At 26.9% G+C, this 21,150-nt stretch overlaps 1 long non-coding RNA gene across 1 annotated transcript; it reads right to left on the bottom strand.

The window, feature by feature from the left end:
- Positions 1-14,342: 14,342 nt before the first annotated feature.
- LOC148204807 (uncharacterized) lies at positions 14,343-14,915 on the bottom strand. The gene is made up of 2 exons (XR_015785107.1): positions 14,611-14,915; positions 14,343-14,476 (listed from the first exon to the last, which is right to left on the bottom strand). It is a non-coding gene; the product is annotated as an uncharacterized LOC148204807 (long non-coding RNA).
- Positions 14,916-21,150: the final 6,235 nt, after the last annotated feature.

Raw genomic sequence — 21,150 nt, forward strand, 5'->3', positions numbered from 1 at the left:
ATTATACAACACGATCTATGATGAATTTTTATACGATCTTCAAAAGAAATAAATAGACCTTTCAAATCTTGCAAAGAAGTCATAGAAAGAAAAAAAATACATATTTTAAAGAAATAATAATCTTTATAAATGAAACTTTAATAATAATATTTTCTATTTATAAATTTAACATTTTGATGATAAAATGTTTAAGTTTTACTTAAAAAATCACTTATCATGTTAATTATTTTCTTTTTCTTACATTAAGACTTTAATTTCCAACAAACTCATGCAAAATATTTTAACATTTCAAAATCCACCGATCGTTTATCATCTTTTAATAAAAAAAACAAAACAAAACATTATACAAAATAAATATTTTCTTTTCAATACTCATAATTCAAAACTTCAGCTGCCGACACACCAATCATAGTTCATGCATCTTTTCCTTATTTTTTTCAACCTTCAATAATTTCCTTTCAATTGTTTCTAAATTATTCACTCAAGACACTATGTCCAAAGACATATACCTTACATTATATTCTTATCATTAAATCATGACAAACAATGTATAGTAAGACTGATAAGTTGGTTATTAGTTTCTTTAATTAACTTATAAATTATTCTACTTAGTATAAAATTGTTCTGTAACATATTAAAGTAGTTTATTTGAAAATATTTTAATTTAAAGATATAGTTCACTTTTTAATTTATAATTTCTCTAATTTTTCTTCAATTATTATTTTTTATATTTTGATATTATTTTTTATTTATAATTTTGTGTCTATTATTACATATATGACACAAGTAAAAATTGTAAGAAAAATTGATGTAGTGATATTTTAAATAAGTAGATAAAAAAATTCTGAAAAAAAATAAAATTAAATTTGATTAATACTTTGAATTAGTTTAGAGAAATTACTTATTTAAATAGAAAAAAAATATATGGGACTTTTAAAATAAATATAAATATTAAATTTAAAAAATTTGTTTGACGTCACAGTGACGTGGGTTGGGTAACACACTCCAATCCAAAACATGGTGGTATGGTATCAAAGAACTAACCAATTTCTCTAACTTATCTTATATTTGTTAAATGAATTATATTGCAAGCTATATTTTAATTTATTTAAATAATTTTAATGAATTTAAATTGTATTATATCGTTTTGGTTCTGATCTTCAATTGAATTTGTCTACTTATATTTAGATTGATTTGAATGGAGTCATAAATTTTAAAATTAGAAAACATAATTAAATCTGCAAAGTCATTATTGTAAGATTGAATTTTTCAGACAAAAAAAAATAAAAGTTTCAAAGTTAGGCATTATTATATTTGAAAAATCAGTGTGACTGAACATTATTCATAGTTTAATCAGTGAATATAAATGGAATTATTTAGGCAAATGTCTTGATTTGTGTATTCATTTCATACCACACTGAGCCAAAAGTTTAAAATAGTGATAATAAGAGTCGTAAGACATATATATATATATATATATATATATATATATATATATATATATATATATGGAACGATGTGAGTATTACTTATTCTTTACATTTAATCTCTTCGGTGAAGTTTTTATTTTACATTTTTTCCCATACTTTTTAATTTATTTTTGTGAAAATACTAAAAAAAATATAATGACAAACTTTCTAAAAGGAAAATCATATTCTCATAAACAAAATAGTAAATTTATCTAGCTCAACACAAGTTTGGATCATGTTTGATTTAAAAAAATTTGAAATTTTAATACGGGCTAATTTTAAACCCAGCTTACTAAGAATTCGGCTCAGTCGGGTTAAATTCGTGGTGAGCAGAGTTGACTCACCAACCCACTTAATTCTTTTAATAAGTATTTTTTGTTAGGTTAATTGTTTTACAAATATTGAAATGGATGCTCGCGTGAAATTATTTTTGTATGGAATAATTAGATAACATGAAAAATCCATAAATCTATATTTAGTAACTCAATTTTTATATAGAAACAAATTTGAATCGTTATGAAATCATTAAAAGTTTTGTTGAGGAGATTTTGTAATATTCTTATGTGAATGAAATCTTAGGTTTGATTGATTACAAATATAGTTTAAGATCATTCCCCTTTGTTTAGATTTGAATTAGAAAATTTTTGTTTTCTTTAATTGGAAAAATAAAAATTTGTAATTAAGTGTGCTAGTGAGCTAACCCGTTTAAGAGTGTTGTTGCCTCCACCACCACCCTATACTTCCTCCATCTCCCCACATTATTTTAAATACAATTATATCCTTAAGTTAAAAAGATTTTTACTTTTGCCCTATTTTAAATAATTTGAAACCCTAATTTTACTTTCCCAGCACCCACCCACGGAACTCTCTTCCCCTTTCCCCATTTTCGTTTCACCTCCCCACCTCCCGAACTTCCATTCACTTTTCTTCCCAGTTTTTTTTGGTTTGAAAGCTTTCATTGCCGCCGTGGTGTGGAGGAACATCGAGGAGCGTCCAGAGCATCAACCAGCGTGAGGAAGTATACATAAACAGAGATGACATCTTTTAACGAATGTCCCCTAATAAAACAAACTCTAAAATAAAAAACGTAACATTTAAACGGAGGTGACATCTTCAACAGATGTTAACATCCGTTTAAGGTAAAACGGATTAAACGGAATGTTGACATCCGTTGAAGGATGTTGACATCCGTTGAAGGTTTTTATTATAGGGTTTTATTTCAAGGTTTATTCGAATACGAGGAAGCACGACACGCACTGCACCATCCACGTACTGCACCACGAGAGCGACATTACACCACGAGAGGGAGACTGCTTGATAATTCTTTCCACCACCACCAATCTTTGCAACTTGTAGTATCTCATAACGACGAAAGAAAAAGAGGAAGAAATATAATGTTAAAATGAAAGAAAACTATTTTACTCATGTACAGGACTAGAAAATATTTGAACCCGTGGTAGACCAGATCGGATTCAAATATTTTCTAATATAGTTATTCTTAACTATTTCAATTTTTTTTTATGAAATAGTCATTATTTTGAATTATTTTTATTTTTTATAATATAATTATTAATTGATTATTTTAAAAATATAATCATTAACTTATATTTTAGAAGTGACCACTATTTTGTATAAAATTGTCCAAGATTTTTTTTTATCTTTATTATATTTTTAGTTTATCTTATATATTAATTTAATAAATTTACATATATTATTAACTTATAATATAATACAAATATTTAAAAAATTAGATACACACGTCACGTCTGTGTTTATGCTAGTGATAATAAATATAATATAATAAACATAAGTATATATGTTAATAAAGGAAAACAAAAAAAATATTAATAAACTAAATTATATGTTTTACAGTGATAACTAATCAATGATACTTTTTGTATATACGTTAATAAAGTGCTTTTAATAAGTACTTTTTTTTAGTTAATGAATTTATAATATTAGAGTTTTCACTTCAATGATTATATTAAAATTATAATTGTTAATTGTTTTCTTAAAATTAATCGTTATTTTTAAATATTTTTTATTCTCATTTTATTCTTTTATAATATAATTATTAACAGATTATTTAAAAAATATGATTGTTAATTATTTTTTAAAAATAATTGTTATTTTGAATTATTATGTATAAATTTGTTTTTTTTCTTTATTATATTTGTAGTTTTTCTTATATATTAAATTAATCAATTTATATATATATATATATATATTATTAATTTATAATACAAACAATTATTTAGAAAATGCAGAGAGACATCGCATCACATATATGTTTGCATAAGTGATAAAGAAATGTAATATAATAAATTGAAAAGTATATATGTTAATCAAACGAGCACGTAGACGCGAAAAGTATGAAGTCAAAATTGCATGTTTGTTTTAAGTGATTAAAGACGTTAAATTACGAGTCTATATAGAAGTATGATGAGTTTTGTCACTTACAAAATGATGTCATTCATAAGAAGAGGAGACAACGAAGCAACTAGAAGAAACAAAAAGGAACGCAACACGTGATTGAAATTTGGGACTTCGAGCCACATATTCATCATCGGCATGGAGAAGATCTCGATGAAAGGGAAGGATGAATATGAAGATGCAGAGAAACCCGATTACTAAGAAGATAATCAAGGTTAAGAAGAAGTCAATCATGATTATTAAGAAGTCGGTTAAGGTTACGAAGAAGTCTACCAAAGTAAAAGATAAGTCGAGCATCAAGAAAGTAAAGAATTTGATTGTTAATGAAAAGAGCAAGCTCAATGTGAGATAATGTACATGTTAAAGTTTGGATGTAGGGCACAAGGATGACAAACAAAAGAATAAGCATTTAAGTTTACAAGAGAGTTTTGTTAGGGTAAACTTATATGCAATATAATTAAATTGAGGATGAACATTAATATGTAAAGACCTAGAAAATGACATTTTAGAAGTGATAATAGTTTAAAAATAGTGAAATTCGATTATTTTAATATTAAAAGTTTTTAATATAAATACTTTTTATAAATGAGTTTCATTATTTTAAAATACGCTATCTTTTTAGAAACTACTTTTCTAAAACTTTTTGACTTCAATCTAATATTCATTTTGTTATACTCGTCTGATTGAAAAATCGAGACCATAAGATTGATCATTGCGACGAGTTTTTTTAATTTGGAACGATCAATTTCTCCATTCTTATAAATTGAGTTTCATCTTTTCTCTTGATTTTTTTTCTTTTATCTGTTGTGTGTGAGCCTTCTTTCTCTTGCATGTGTCTTTTTAGTCATCTATATGAACCCCTACTAATAAGTGGTTTTAATAGTGTGTCCTAATTATATTTGTGTTATTTGCATGTGTAAACAGGACATATTGTAAGCTTGAAGGGTTTTGGGATTCCTTAGAGCAAATTCACTTGTCTCTTACATAAAAGAAGCTAATTGCATTTGTTTACCCGTTATAGATATCTTGAAACGTTATTTTGTATGATTGAGTGGTATGATGATGTTTGATGGGGTGAATTTGGTTGTGTTGGATGTTTGTTATGTTGAATTGTCCTAGTAAGTTTTATGTTGATTGGAGAATTTATGATTTGATTAATTGAACTAAGTGGTATTTGTCATAACAATAAAAGTTGTTGTTGACCAAAGTACTAAGAAAGGAATATTGATTTGACCGTGCAACTAAGCGCAACTTGTTACAAAAATAACGTTGAACGCCACCTTCTATGAGAAAGTTTGACATTGGATCTGTTTCTCTTCTTTATTGTTTGAGATAAATTGAAAATGGACTTTGTGTATGTGTATAAGTATTATTATGATTTATTAAGGTTATGATATTTTACGGATATGTGTGGTGATGATGTTATGAGAATTTCAAGGAGAAATTCTTTGTAGTGATGTAATTGTGTCTGCATTAACATTGAGGTTTAGTAAGGAGGTATATTGATATATTACAAACCATTAAACTCATGCAAAGAGGAATGAGTTGGGGGAGAGAATGACACGAGGTTCTAGCCACTGAACTATTGTTGTCCTAAGCGTGAATTATACTAACGTTGTATGTAATAGAGTGATAACTCCTTTGTTTATGACTCTCCATATTATAAATGGTACTACAAGTACATGCCTACGGTGAAATTCAGTGTCAAATGCATATATGTGTTTATATAAGTTAAGTCTAATGTCAACTCTTTATATGTGTTTATATAAGTTATTGTATTTCATAAGTATTTAACTTATATCTAATATGATTTAATTGCATTATAATATTTTTGTACATCATATCTCTTATTTTCTTTTGGTGTTTGTTTTCTTTTACTACAATAATAATATCATTAGTGTGAACAAATAAAAAATAAGTGTGGATGTATCTTAGATAGGAGATAATTATATAGCATAGTTTTATTTTTTATTGTATTAGTGATTTTTTTAGTAAGTTATTTTAGTTTAGATAACTATATTAATATTATATATGTGTAAAACACATTTATTTTGTTTATCAATTTTATAATATTTTATTTTATCCATTTAAAAACGTTGATACATGTTTATAATAAATTAATAAAAATTATATTTATTCTTATAATTATAGTGACAATTATATTGTATTTTATTATCATAAAAAATTACTAATATCATATTTTTATTAATACTAACTAGTGAAAACATGTGTGTCAACTTTTTTTATTTTAGTAAAAGTTTTATTAAATTATAAAATATTTTTTATAATTTTATCATAGATAACTTGTGCAGATGATTTATTTATCATGAGTAATTATTCGAATTAAAAAAATAATTACCAAAAAAAGTAAAACTGAAAAGTAGCATTTTATTATAAGTAATTTATTTAAATTTGAAAAAATAGTTATAAAAGAGTAAAATTAAAAAATACATAGATACCGAAGAGAAAATCTTTTAATAAATTTTTAAAAAAATAAGGTGAACAAGGTGAATCCCCTTATTAATCATAAGTATCAATAGTATAAATAATGAAATTCATGTAAATTTTCTTTTATCAATCAAACTAATACTGCGTATATAGAATTTAATATTTGTTGAAAACATCTTTTCACAAAACAATGTTTTGCATTTTATCATTAATTCATTATTTTTACATTAAATGATAAATTAACACTGATGTTGTATAAAGATTAATAACGAATCAAAGTTTCAAATTTAATTTAATTTATAGTTTGTGTTCTATTATGTTTTTTTTTTCAGTATCAATATTATTGAAATGATGGTGCTGTAGGAATGTAATTCATTTAAAAAAATGTGTAAAATTAATATATGTTTAAGTTTTAATTTATTTAATTATATTAATTGTTTTATGAATACACGAGTTACAAGAATAAAAAGGAAGATGGAGAGTAATTGAATTTAAATTATGATATACTTAGTACGTATCAAATCTTATAATCAGGACAGTTCCAATGTTCTTTAAAATAGAAAATGGAAACAAGAAGGATGAGCAATTGAGAATAATTAATAAGATAAAATAGTTAATGAACAATATATGATATTTGATTTTTCATTTCTTATAAGATAATGAGAAAGAAATAAGAATAATGACCATAACTCCTTGATGTAACATTTGATTGGTTACTATTTTTTAAGTTTTAATAATTTTAATTTACCTCATTCAATAAATTAAATTTATTATTGGTTTTAAAAAATTTCACAACATATAATATATATTTTTGGTCAGATTTAATTGATTAGATAATTTTATAATTGATTAATAAAATACAAAAGTGTTATCATATTTAATAATTGGTTATATATATATATATATATATATATATATAAATATATATATATATATATATATATAAATATATATATATATATATATATATATATATATATATATATATGAATGACCTGACAACAATTGAAAAAAAAATGACAAATACTTTTTATTGATCAAATATTAATTTTCTATAATAATATTTTCATCATTTATTGTTATAAATTGTAATATCTATTTGCACTTTTGTATACAAGTATCCATCTCATTATTCCTAAGATCACGAACACGAACACCTGATAAACATGTAAAATTAATGGTTAAAATAAAAAACAAGCAAATCAATTATAAAAATCACGTGAAATAGATTAGTGAAATAAAACATCAAGAAATAATATAAAATCATAAAAAAATTATTCAAGAATACATACCGTTGATGGTGGCAGACTTCGTTAAGTAACAGTTACTGATACATTTGTAAGAAGGATTATTAGATAATTGGCTACAGTGTGACTCACAATTTTTGACACAATTCTCAAACAATTTTTTAGTATATCCAATAAACTCACATTGAGTGTTACACTTCACTTTGCACAAAACACCATGACTTAACACAGGTGGTGCAAAATTTAGTAAAATCATAATCGTAATCATAATCCCAATACATTTTATCTCAATTTTATCCATAAGTCTTTCCTAAGTTTTCTATAAGATTATGAAATTCTACAAAAGTTGAATCTCACTTGTGATGTTTCATCAAAAGCTAAACCTGAATTTATAGAAAAATAATTTATGTACATTTTTACCCTTAAAAATATTTAGCAATAAAAAAATATTAATCTTGTTCTCTTATAATTAATATATATTAATATATGCTAATTGTATCTTATTTAAAACAATATTTAAATGAAAACAACTAATGTATATAATTGTTTTCTCTTATAATTAAGATTAATTGTATCTTATTTAAAACAATATTTAAATGATAATTGACTTAATAAAATGTATTAAATGAAAAAGGTAGATTATATCAAAGAAAAATGAACGCATTTAAATGATAATTGACTTAATAAAAAATTTTAAATGAAAAAGATATATTATATCAAACAAAAAGGAACGAAATAGAGAAAATCAAGAAGAGCATAATTACTACACCAATTTTATCCGGATAATTCTTAATTAAAAAAAATATTAAAAAAATGAAAAATTAAAAAATATTTTTATTTTCTTTTTATGATATTTACTTCATTTTATTTAATTTCACTTGATTTTATTTTGTTTTAGTCGATGATTATGTTGGAGTTGATTTTATTTCATGTGATTTAATTTTATTTTGTTAGATCTTATATGATTTTACTTTATTTATTTTGGTTTTATGTGATTTTTATTTCGTTATTAGATTTGATTTTATTTGATTTTATTTTATGTGATGCTGTTTAATTTGGTTTAATTTTTATTTGATTTTATTTGTTTTCATTTTATGAGATTTCATTTTAAGGGATTTTTATTTTATGTTTATGTTTTTTTTGTTTTATTTATGGAATTATTTGATTTAGTTTTTTATTTTGTTTAATTTGATTTAACTTTGTTTAATTTGATTTAATTTGGTAGTATGTGATATTATTTTATTTGATTTTTTGTGATTTTATTTTATTTGATTTTATGTGATTTTATTTTATTTGCTTTAAATTTATTTTATTTGATCTGGTTTTATTTTATTTTATTTTATTCTGTTTTATTTTCATTTATGTAATTTATTTCATTGTTTCACTCTTTCGAATAATTCCTGTCACTCCACCATTTCCGGCCAATCAATTAACTGTGCAGGTAATCATTCTTCAGCCATTGAAATACCAGTTTCTCATCACTGTCATCTTCTTCTTCACCGATTTCTTCTATGACCAGTAGGCTCCATCATACCCAAATTCCCTTTTTCTCAATACAATGATTCCTCCATCGCCAATTTTCCCCAATTTTCTTAATAAACATGTTACTTCGCATGTGTGGTTATATTTTTAAGGTTTCTTAATATTAATATAGTTATTTTCGTTTAGATAACTATATTAATATTATATATAAGTGTAAAACACATTTATTTTGTTTATTAATTTTATAATATTTTATTTTATCCATTTAAACGATGTTACATGTTTATAATAAATTAATAAAAACTATATTTATTCTTATAATTATAGTGATAACTATATTGTATTTTATTATCATAAAAAAATTACTATTATCATATTTTATTAATATTATTTTTTATTAATTCTAACTAGTGAAAACATGTGTGTCAACTTCTTTTATTTTAGTAAAAGTTTTATTAAATTATAAAATATTTTTTATAAAATGATAATTAGAAAATAAATTTATAATTTTATTTATATTCATCATATTCTTTATAATTTTATTCGAATTAAAAAAATAATTATCAAAAAGAGTAAAACTGAAAAGTGGCATTTTATTATAAGTAATTTATTTAAATTTGAAAAAATAGTTATAAAAGAGTAAAATTAACAAGTACATAGATACCGAAGAGAAAATCTTTTGGTAAATTAAAAAAAAAAGGTTAACAAGGTGAATCCCCTTATTGATCATAAGTATCAATAGTATAGATAATGAAATTCATGTAAGTTTTCTTTTATCAATCAAATTAATACTGCGTATATAGAATTTAATATTTGTTGAAAACGTCTTTTCACAAAACAATTTTTTACATTTTATCATTAATTCATTACTTTTACATTAAATGATAAATTAATACTGATGTTGTATAAAGATTAATAACGAATCAAAGTTTCAAATTTAATTTAATTTATAGTTTGGGTTCTATTGTGTTTTATTTTTTCAGTATCAATATTATTGAAATGATGGTGCTGTAGGAATGTAATTCATTTAAAAAAAATGTGTAAAATTAATATATGTTAAGTTTTAATTTATTTAATTATATTAATTGTTTTATTAATACACGAGTTACAAGAATAAAAAGGAAGTTGGAAAGTAATTGAATTTAAATTAGGTTTAATACATTATTTCGTCTCAATTTTTAGAGAATTGATTCAAAGTGATCCTATTTTTTAAAAAAGTTCATTAAGATCCCATATTTCGTTAAAAAATGTTCAATTCAGTTATTTTCGCTCACACCGTTAAAAACATAACGATGCAAATGCTACAATGGCCAAACCTGTAGATTGATGAATAGGTGGCTGAAAGAATTAAATGCAGAGAGAAACGTAAATGGTTGTTTGAAAAATTAAATGCAGAGAGAGAAACCTAAATGACTTTATCACCCAATATACTATTCCACCCGATATCACCCAACAATGCACCAGTTTTATACACCCATCTCCAGATCACATCCTATATCATCCTATATACTATTACACTCAATAATAACTCAAAAATGATATAATTTTCGAAACCCATAAAACTAGATATTTTACTGTTAGGACGAAATATATACTCTTTGTATTTTTTCTGGATTACTTTCCAGAACACACAAATACACAAACAACATTTTCAACTCTCAAACTTACACGACATACAACTCACAAAGTACAACCCATTTTCTCTCTTTCTATCACGATGATGCACAACTCACAAACAAACACATGACTCAATAATACATGCAACAACTCTCTTTCTCTGGTTTCTCACGGTGATGAACCTTTCTCTCTTTCTCACACAAATAACTCTCACAAAACACCATGACTTTGCTGCACACACTATCGGAGACCCTCTCCTTTCTTTCTCTCACAAAACCGTGACGCTTCTATCTTCTTTGCATTCTACTGCCCAATCCCACGGTGCACATACTTACAAGTGTGCCACGCTTCTTCTCTTACCACAAGGTGCCAATTTACATAAACAAAAGCACAAACATCCAAATATGGTGACTATTTTAGTGCTCACTTTCGGTGCTCACATAATTACATACAAACAAAACATTTCCTAGTGCATGGGTCCAAACAAATATTTAAAGTTTACCCAACACACTCATACCATCATGTGATGACACTACATTACTCCACATTTATACCACTTCCATACATTTAATACCCATAAAATATTCCATGCAATTAAAAAATAATAATTTATTATACCCATAAACCCATGTTGGTATCTCTATTGAGAACACAACCCATCACCAATGCACTTTATTGTCATATTTCACTCATACAACATGTTAACACTTCATACTCTTATTTACATTCTTAACCTAGCCAACCTACGACTACCCTCCAAAGATTCACGATATGCACTTTTCCCTTACTACAAAACCACATGCACTTCAACCCTTCAACCTGTGCAGTCATATTCTGGGAATAACATCCCAAACCATTTATTTTTCCTTAGCAACCCACAACCTTCCAATTGGGTATACTATCTATCCACATAGTTTCTCAAGATTAACAAGTTTCAAAAGAAACACATCATGCTCAATCAATACATCAAAAAGTTAACTCCCCTTACATGGGTTTTCCAGTGAATTCTTTAAAGGCCCCTTGGTTCCTAGAAAATCTTGTGACTGCAACAAGGGCCCCTGCACAACTCCTTGGTACTCACAATCTTCTCCCTATTACTCATTACGCTCATGGTGGAGGACAAAAAGTGGTGGTTTCTCTCTTGCGCACTCTCTCGAGTTGTTCTAGAATGTAACTTAGGGTTGCTTCTTATTTCGCACACAAGTCGCCGAAGGCTACGCATTCTTCCTCCCCGCTACCGTCGTTGTTGAGGATACCTAACTAGTGGCTCTCCCACGCTCCCGGGTCTCGTCCGATTCCCTCCAGTACCCACCGGATTCTCATTTAAGATTCGTGGAGCTTATAATATGATGGCAAAGCTTCCCAGGAAGTTGTTGGAAACAAGAGTTATCTGCTCTGCGGTGATTGTTATGTGAAGATGGTTAATCCAAAGGTGAGGATTATTGAGGTGGAGCCTTTTGATGCAAATGCAATGGCGTTGTCATTCCATCATGATCAGAGAGTGATTTTGGACCAGGTTGGAGGATTTGCAAATGGTGTGGCTGTTGAGATTTGCACCTAACATATCATTTTAATTTTTTTTAAATATTTACACAGTGCAACCTCTTCAAACGTGCCATATATTCATAACACCACATTGCACCGTTATGTTTTTAACGGCGTGAGCGAAAAAGACCGAATTGAACATTTTTTAACGAAATATGGAGCGTTACTGAACTTTTTTAAAAGGGTGGATCACTTTGAATCAAACCCCTGAAAATAAAGACTAAATAATGTATTAAACCTATGATATACATACATATTAGTTAGTATTAAATCTTATAATCAAGACGGTTCCAATGTTCTTTAAAATAGAAAATGGGAACGAAGGATGAGTCATTGAGAATAATTAATAAGATAGAATAATTAATGAATAGTATATTGCTCTTTGATTTTTCATTTCTTATAAGATAAAAAGGAAGTAATAAGAATAATGACCGTATCTCCTTTATGTAACATTTGATTGGCTACTTTTCTTTAAGTTTTAATAATTTTAATTTAATTCATTCAATAAATTGAATTTATTATTGGTTAACATATATGTCTTTAATTTAATTGATTAGATAATTTTATAATTGATTAATAAAATACAATAAGTTTAACATATTTAATAATTTATTATATATATATATATGTATATATGTATATATATGTATATATATGTATATATGTATATATGTATATATATGTATATATATGTATATATATGTATATATGTATATATGTATATATGTATATATATGTATATACATATATATGTATATACATATATATGTATATACATATATATGTATATACATATATATGTATATACATATATATGTATATACATATATATGTATATACATATATATGTATATACATATATATGTATATACATATATATGTATATATATATATATATATATATATATATATATATATGGGTTTGCTAATTTGCGTTCTGTTTTTTAGTTTGTACATTTTAGCAATATGTACCGGATTTTAGTAGACAAAAATATCTTTATATAACATGGATTCTAAGTTTTAAGGTTAAGGGTATTTTAATAATTTTCATTCTCAAAACTAAAAAAAAAAAGAAACCCCAAACCCTTACTCAGCTCTCTAATTCCTCTCAACCCTTTCTCTTTCTTCTCTCTCACTTCAATCTTTTCTCTGTCATCCTACTGTAGCCCCAATTAAAAAAATCAGAAACAAACAATTTGCCTTTGTAAAGAGTTGAGTCATTGACATATTTACCTTCAAGCAAAGGTTTATTCAAGATCTCTTCAATTTCATCGTCTTCACTAACTTCTTTAATTTTATTATCTGCATAGGTTGAATCATTATCTCTAAAAAAACCTTCCAGGCCAATTACCAATTCTTTCGTATGTCATTATGCTTGTGAAAGTTAGATAAAATTATATACGACAAAATTTATAAAATGAAAACTCATTATAAAATAAGTTTTTTGTAAGAAATTGTTTAACAATGAGTGTTTCTGATTTTTTTCAGACCAATTATCAATTCCTTTGATGTCATTACGCTTGTGAAAATTAGATAAAATTAGATAAGACAAAAATTATAAAATGAAAACTCATTATAAATTTTTTTTTTAAGAAATTGTTTAACCACGAGTATTTCTGATTTTTTTTTCAAGTCAATTACCAATTCCTTTATGCTTGTGAAAATTGGATAAAATTAGATAAGACAAAAATTATAAAATGAAAACTCATTATAAAACCATTTTTTGTAAGATTATTTAACAACCAGTGTTTCTGATTTTTCAATTCGGGCTACAGTAGGGATGAGAGCGAAAAGGTTGGAGTGAGAGAGATGAAAGAGAAAGGGTTGAGAGGAATGAGAGAGGTGAGTAAGGATTTTGGAGTTTTTTTTTTTAGTTTTGAGAATGAAAATTATTAAAATACCCTTAACCTTAAAACTTAGAATCCATGATACATAAGAATATTTTTGTCTACTAAAACCTGATACACATTGCTAAAATGTACTAAATGAAAAACAGGATATGCGCGTTAACAAACCCATATATATATATATATATATATATATATATATATATATATATATATATATATATATATATGACCAAATGAAAACAATTGAAAAATAAAACATGAAAACAGATAAGTACTTTTTATTGATCAAATATTATTCCATCACTTATTGTTGCTATAAACTGTAATATTTATTTGCACTTTTGTATGCAGGTATCCATCTCATTATTCCCAGTATCACGAGCACCTGATAAGCATGTAAAATTAATGGTTAAAATAAAAAAAATAAGCAAATTAATTATAAAAATCATGTGAAAAAAAATTATTGAAATAAAACATCAAGAAATAATGTTAAACCATAAAAAATTTAAGAATACATACCGTTGTTGATGGTAGCAGACTTCATTGAGTGACAGTTACTGATACATTTGTAGAAAGGATCGTTGGATAATTGACCACATTGTGACTCACACTTTTTGACACAATTGTCAAATGCTTTTTGACTATATCCAATAAACTCACATTGGACATTACATTTCACTTGGCATGCAACACCATGACTTAATACGGATTGTGCAAAATTTAATAAAATCATAATCGTAATCATAACCCAAATACATTTTATCTTAATTTTCTCCATAAGTCTTTTCTAAGTTCTCTTTAAGATTATCAAATTCTACAAAAGTTGAATTACACTCTTGGTGTTTCATCAAAGCTAAACATCAATTTATAGAAAAATAATTTATGTACAATTTTACCCTTGAAATATTTAGCAATAAAAAAACATTAATTATTTTCTCTTATAATTAATATATATTAATTGTAACTTATTTAAAAGCAAATTTAAATGTAAATAATTAATGTATATAAGTGTTTTATCTTATAATTAATATTAATTATATCTTATTTAAAACAATATTTAATTAATAATTAATTTAATAAAAGGTATTAAATGAAAAAAATAGATTATATAAAAAAAACAATTGAAACAATTGACTTTCTGGCGTTAAATTAGTTCAAAGAGGGGTTAACTTTGTGATGAGATGTTAGTGCTGGAATCATTTAAAGATGTGGCATGGATAGAGTCTTACATGGGAAATGTTTAATTAAAACATCAAAGAAAAGGGATTTTCTGAAATCTAAAATGAAAACATCACTAAATTAGGGTTAATGAAAAACAAATTGGAAACCGAAGTCTTCGTGTTTAAGATTGGAGAAGCAACATAGGATTGATAGAGTTGGAGATTAAAGTGAGTTTTAGTGAGATTTATTGTATTATGTTTTCCCGAAATTAAGGTTCGTTCATGTAACAAGAACAGGGCATGACAATGGTCATGGTTTCTCATAGCAAAATTGTGAATCTACTTTAAAAACTTCCCGCCGTCGATGGTCCGTTGTCAACGCTCGACGGAGAAAGAACCTTCATGTTCTGCCGCCACACCATAAAACACGTTGTCGCCGCACCGCCGTTAACTCACCGAGAGAAGTCGGCCTGGTGTCGCCATCCCTGCACAGCCACCACCACTTCCGCCGGCGCTCCGCAGGCACGATGACTTTCTTCTTCTTAGACTCTGCAAAGCGAAGATGGTTCAATGTGGATGGCTGTCGGAGGCTCTGAAGGTAATAACCGAAAAACTGACATCCATAAGAGTGCCCGGTGTGGTGCTTCTTTAATGGAAGAAGGATTCCGTAGACTATGAAAATCGAAAACTCATAAATAAAATAATGGCTTCTGAGAGGTTGCTACCCACCTGTTTCATACACGTTAAATACTATGCTCTGTAATTTCGATTTGCCGAATAACAGATTCAAAATTCTCAAATTTGACTATATTTTTACATGCTTCAAAATCAAATCATTGCATGTATGGCCGACATTAACATAGGAGGCACGTCCATTGGATTAGATTTTGAATTCATTCTTACTTTATAATTTCTTTGATTTTTATATTCTTTTTTTTTGTTGCATTTTCAATTTTTTTTATTCTTCTAACTTTTAAACTCTTTATAATTTGTGTTTTGATTGTTTTGGAGTTAAAAACTTGTAAATAATTAAGCTTTTAGAAACCTAATTTGTGATCATTTTTCTAGACGTAAGTTAAACATCAATTGATGTTAATAACTGATTGAGAATTATATACAAGTTGCATTCATTAGAAATAAATCATTTTATTAACTAAATTCTTGAGATTGGAATACAAAATAGAAATCTCAAATACCTTTTTATTAACTAAATTCTTATACAATATAAATTAAAAAAAATTCTAAAAATTATCCTTTGTTTGATAACAACACTACAAAATTTTACAAGAAAAGTTGTAGGAGGTCACGAAACTTTACAATGATGCTATTTTGATAGTACAAATATAAAAGATTAAACAAAAATTACAAATGTCTAGATGTGAAAAACAAGCCAACCTGCCTGAATTGTTGAGGTCAATGCCTCCAACGAAATCTGTGGTTGAATACCATATTGAAAAAATATAAAAAGCCGAAACAATTACGCAATGGTAATCTTAAAGAACAATATTCGTCTTTAGAACCATAGACCGTTGACGACTGAGCATAGAAACCATGATCATTGTCATCCTCCTGTTCTTGTTTAGAATGTCTATGAACCCTAATTTCGCGAGAATATCATACAATAAACTTTGTTAAAACTCACTCTAATTTCCAACTCTATCAATCCTAAATGTGTTGCATATTTAATCAGACTCTGGTTCTCAACACTACAAAAAAACAGGGAATTACCGAAGGCCAAAAGCCCTCGGAAAATGCCAGAAGCCCTCGGTAATTCTCTTGTCGCTAACATTTACCGAGGGCTTCTGCCCTTCGATAAATTACCGAGGGCTTCTGCCCTTCGGTAATTTACCGAGGGCTTCTGCCCTTCGGTAATTTACCGAGGGCTTGCGCCCTTCGGTAATTTCCGAAGGGCTTAAGCCCTCGGTAATCAGCAAGCGTTGGTATTTACCGAAGGGCAGAAGCCTTCGGTAATCAACAAGCGTTGGTATTTACCGAAGGGCAAAAGCCTTCGGTAAGTTTGAGGGAGATGTCAGAGACATTTGTATTTAGCATTCAACCAACAACAAACCTGCATAGCAATTTTCATACACAAACAGACCTGGATAACAATTTTCATACTACACAAGCCTTCGGAAAAGCCTTCGGTAATACTCCGCCGGAAATAAATGTTTTTCCTGTAGTGCAATTTGCTTTTCATTAACCCTAACTTATTGATGTTTTGATTTTAGATTTCCAAAGACCCATTTTCTTTTATGTTTTAATTAAACATTTTCCACCTAAGACTTTGTGCAATGTCACGTCTTTAAATGATTCTAGCACACAATCAAAAAATTAACCTCGTTAAGTCAATTTAATGACAGTCAATTATTTTAATTTTTTCACTTTTAGGAATCCAATTGAGAGAAAAAAAAGAGAAAGAGACCTATTTGAGAAAACCTAACAAAAATAGAGACTATAAAAGTGGTTTAACCTAATAAATATTGAATGCATATAAATGCATATATTTGTTGTGACTCATTTATGAGATGATTATTCATTATTAGATATGATATTCGAACATGACTATCATATTCTCATAGTTTTATATAAAGAATTTGACCAAGAAGTATAATATATAAAATCATTTCTATATACTTTTATTTATACTTTAAACAAATATTTAAGGTTTACTTATTTAAGCATCATAAAGTCTTTTACAATTTAACTTTTTTTCTTTTTGGACTGACTTACCTTGTAAAAATATCTCAAGATTCCACCACATGTTTTATAAACCTAAAATTTAGAATTGATAAAAATATTTGGCACCCATCGTGGAACAACGGTAAAACAGACATAAAGACATCACTCTAGAAGCCCTAGGCCAACTTGTGGCCATTTGAGATGGGACAAATCTCAAGGCTATGTTTGAATTCACAACCCACAGAGACATTCACCTCATCATCAAAACAAGCAAAATAATTTACAAGTACATGAGTCCAACGCGAACTTCCTGGACGTAAGGGTACACTTGTGACTTTCCAAGGATTAAGACTTCCATCCTTTTATTTCGAATATTACTCCAGCTAACCTCCCAAGAGGAATCAACATTAATATTCGAAAGTATGATGGTATCACCGACCCAACCACTCATTTGAAAGCTTATTTGATCTAGGTACACATTCATACTCGAGAAAAGGTATTTTATTGTTGGTTCTTCCCTACCACTCTAAACATTCAAGCCCTAGACTGGTGTTACACATCACCTCCTAATTCAGTAGATTCCTTCAACATGTTGAGCACAATCTTTAAAGCTCAGTTTATTGATCGCAAAATAGTTCCAATCACATTGGCCTCTTTGAAGTAGACAAAACAATGTGACACTTCATGGAAATGTTCACCATTACAACAATCAACATGCCTAATTTGACCCGTTAGTGATTTTACATTCTTCGATATATGACCTCCAACCCAAACGATTATCGGACTTGATATTTAAGAAGCAGTCCAAGAACATGGACACACTTAAGGAGTGGGTCGTCCAATAGCCCCTAACAACAACAATAAATGTAGAATTATCAATGTTGTAATAAATGTGTAATAAAATTTTCAACAACCATATCTTTGGCCTGTATTTATAGTTTTCTCCATGAATTTTTTTATTAGAGTCGGCCTAATCACTGTCCAATTCCATAAAACTTGATTACGAAACCTATTTAGGTTAACATAAATGATCAGTTGATTCTAATTGAAATCGATCTGTCTCCTCCAAACTTAGCCGATGAATTATGAAATTTGATCGGTATATATCAATCAACGATATATATAATACGAATATAAAAAAATTTAAAAAGATATTCTCAATCTTATTTTCACAAAATAATCATCCTTCATTTTAAATTATAAAAATGTATAAATACATATTTATTGCTATATTTTTATCTTGTTTATAAATAAATAAATGAAAATCGAAATTCCCATATCTCAAGAAAAAAATCATTTATCCTATTTGTTAAGTCTTTGATATCCATAATTTATCATAGATTGGACAAATTTATTTAGTGAATTCAATGTTAAAGACTTAAAAAATTTAATAATTTCATAAAATTCAAAAAATTACCACTCTTTTTAATACAAGTCCGTTAGTTGAACAATTCAAATTAGGAATGTTTGGGAGTGGGTTCATTGAACAAATATTGTTATTTTGTGTATGCAAGAACTTTAAGAAATATCGTTACGTTAAATATGTAATCTGGCTTAGCTAGTCAATTTTTCACGATTTCATATAGCAAGATCAACATCCTATAACTTTCACCATTGAACAATTGTGTCACATTATTAAGCAATTTGTAAATAAAGTTATAAGTGATAACGTGCATAGGATAGATAGAGATGCAAAGGATAGGCTAGTCCACCAGTTCGTTTTTTTTTTAAATTAAAATTAAAATAAAAAATAATTTTTATTTATAAATCACTTGAAGGATACATATGTAATAATATTTTATCTTAAATTATTAAATTTTATAAATTAAATTTAAATTATTAATTATAACAAAATAATTTACCAGATAAAGATAATAATTATTATAATTTACATTACTAGAGACATTAAATTAAAAACTAAAAATATAAAAATATTTATATAACTAAATATATTTTTAATATATATATATATATATATATATATATATATATATATATATGACAAATTAAAAGATATATAAAAGAAAAGTTAAAAAAAATAAAGTTGACAATTCAATTCACTCTTTGATTGAACAAATTAAGATTTTTGATCCGGTTTGTACTTTCTCTCAGCTTTCAAATACTCACATTCACACAGAGTGAAAGATCTGCCAATGATAATAAAGCTTAGCAGTATCTGCAAAGTTATCTAATATAAGTCTGTTGCAGTCATTTCCTGGTTTTCATATAAGTTTGCTGCAACAATTCTTGTAAGGAAGGCCTTGGGTGCACGATAAAGTGTTTTCAGATTTTGGCTGGCAATAACATCAATATGCACGCAAAAATCTAAAACAGGACATAGCATCAAAGTAATATTCATTCGATATGCAGCACTTTATGCTTATTATGCAAAGCATGATGCTGCATAATTCTAGTAATGTTTACTTGGTAAGTAGAGTATACCTTGTAATTCTATTTCATGTTTCAATAATCTTTGGTTTATTAAAAAAATCGTCATGCAAGTTCAAAACTTTAATTAACAAGTAAATCATTATCAATGTTGTGAAAATTTGATTAGCAGATGACCATGGTAACTGCGACATTCAAAGTTCATGAAGGAGTTTCTCCACCATATCAATCCTTGAAAGTTGTTATCCAAATTTACAAATGCTATCTCACTTGTACTTCTGTAGCTCTTCACCAACAACAACATCAAGAAACTCTAGAATTTGGATTTGAGCTTATCACAACTTCCAAAGCTAGGCCATGAAGCGAAGGATATCCTTTTCTTACATCATACTACAAGTCAATTTAAGATTTCTAACACTCGTCATGAACATAAGTTTGTGTACATATGCATTGGTTTGACAATGGTAAGACAATGGGTGACTCTGTCAGCCAATAAAACAGCCACTAAAATAGAATCTATTAGAACATTACACAGATTCTGAGATCATTTAAAATTTCCAATTCGTATTTAATTCAACTCATGAAGCTAGTTCATGAGACGAATTCTCTTCCACTAATATGTACTATTTTAACTACATTACTGAACCGAGATCTCCAACACCATTATCCTTATCATTCAAGTCTCATAATCATATCTTTAGGACATTATTTTTCTTCTAGGAAATAAAAATTAACAAGCTCATTTATAAATTGGAGTACAAAATAAACTAATCCAAACGAAAAAAAATGTAACACCCGAGTTGTTTTATCTGTCAGAGCAAAATCAACACAA

Source organism: Vigna umbellata, chromosome 1 (genome assembly GCF_029865625.1).
Source record: "Vigna umbellata cultivar VRB3 chromosome 1, Vumbellata_1.0, whole genome shotgun sequence".
NCBI lineage: Eukaryota > Viridiplantae > Streptophyta > Magnoliopsida > Fabales > Fabaceae > Vigna > Vigna umbellata.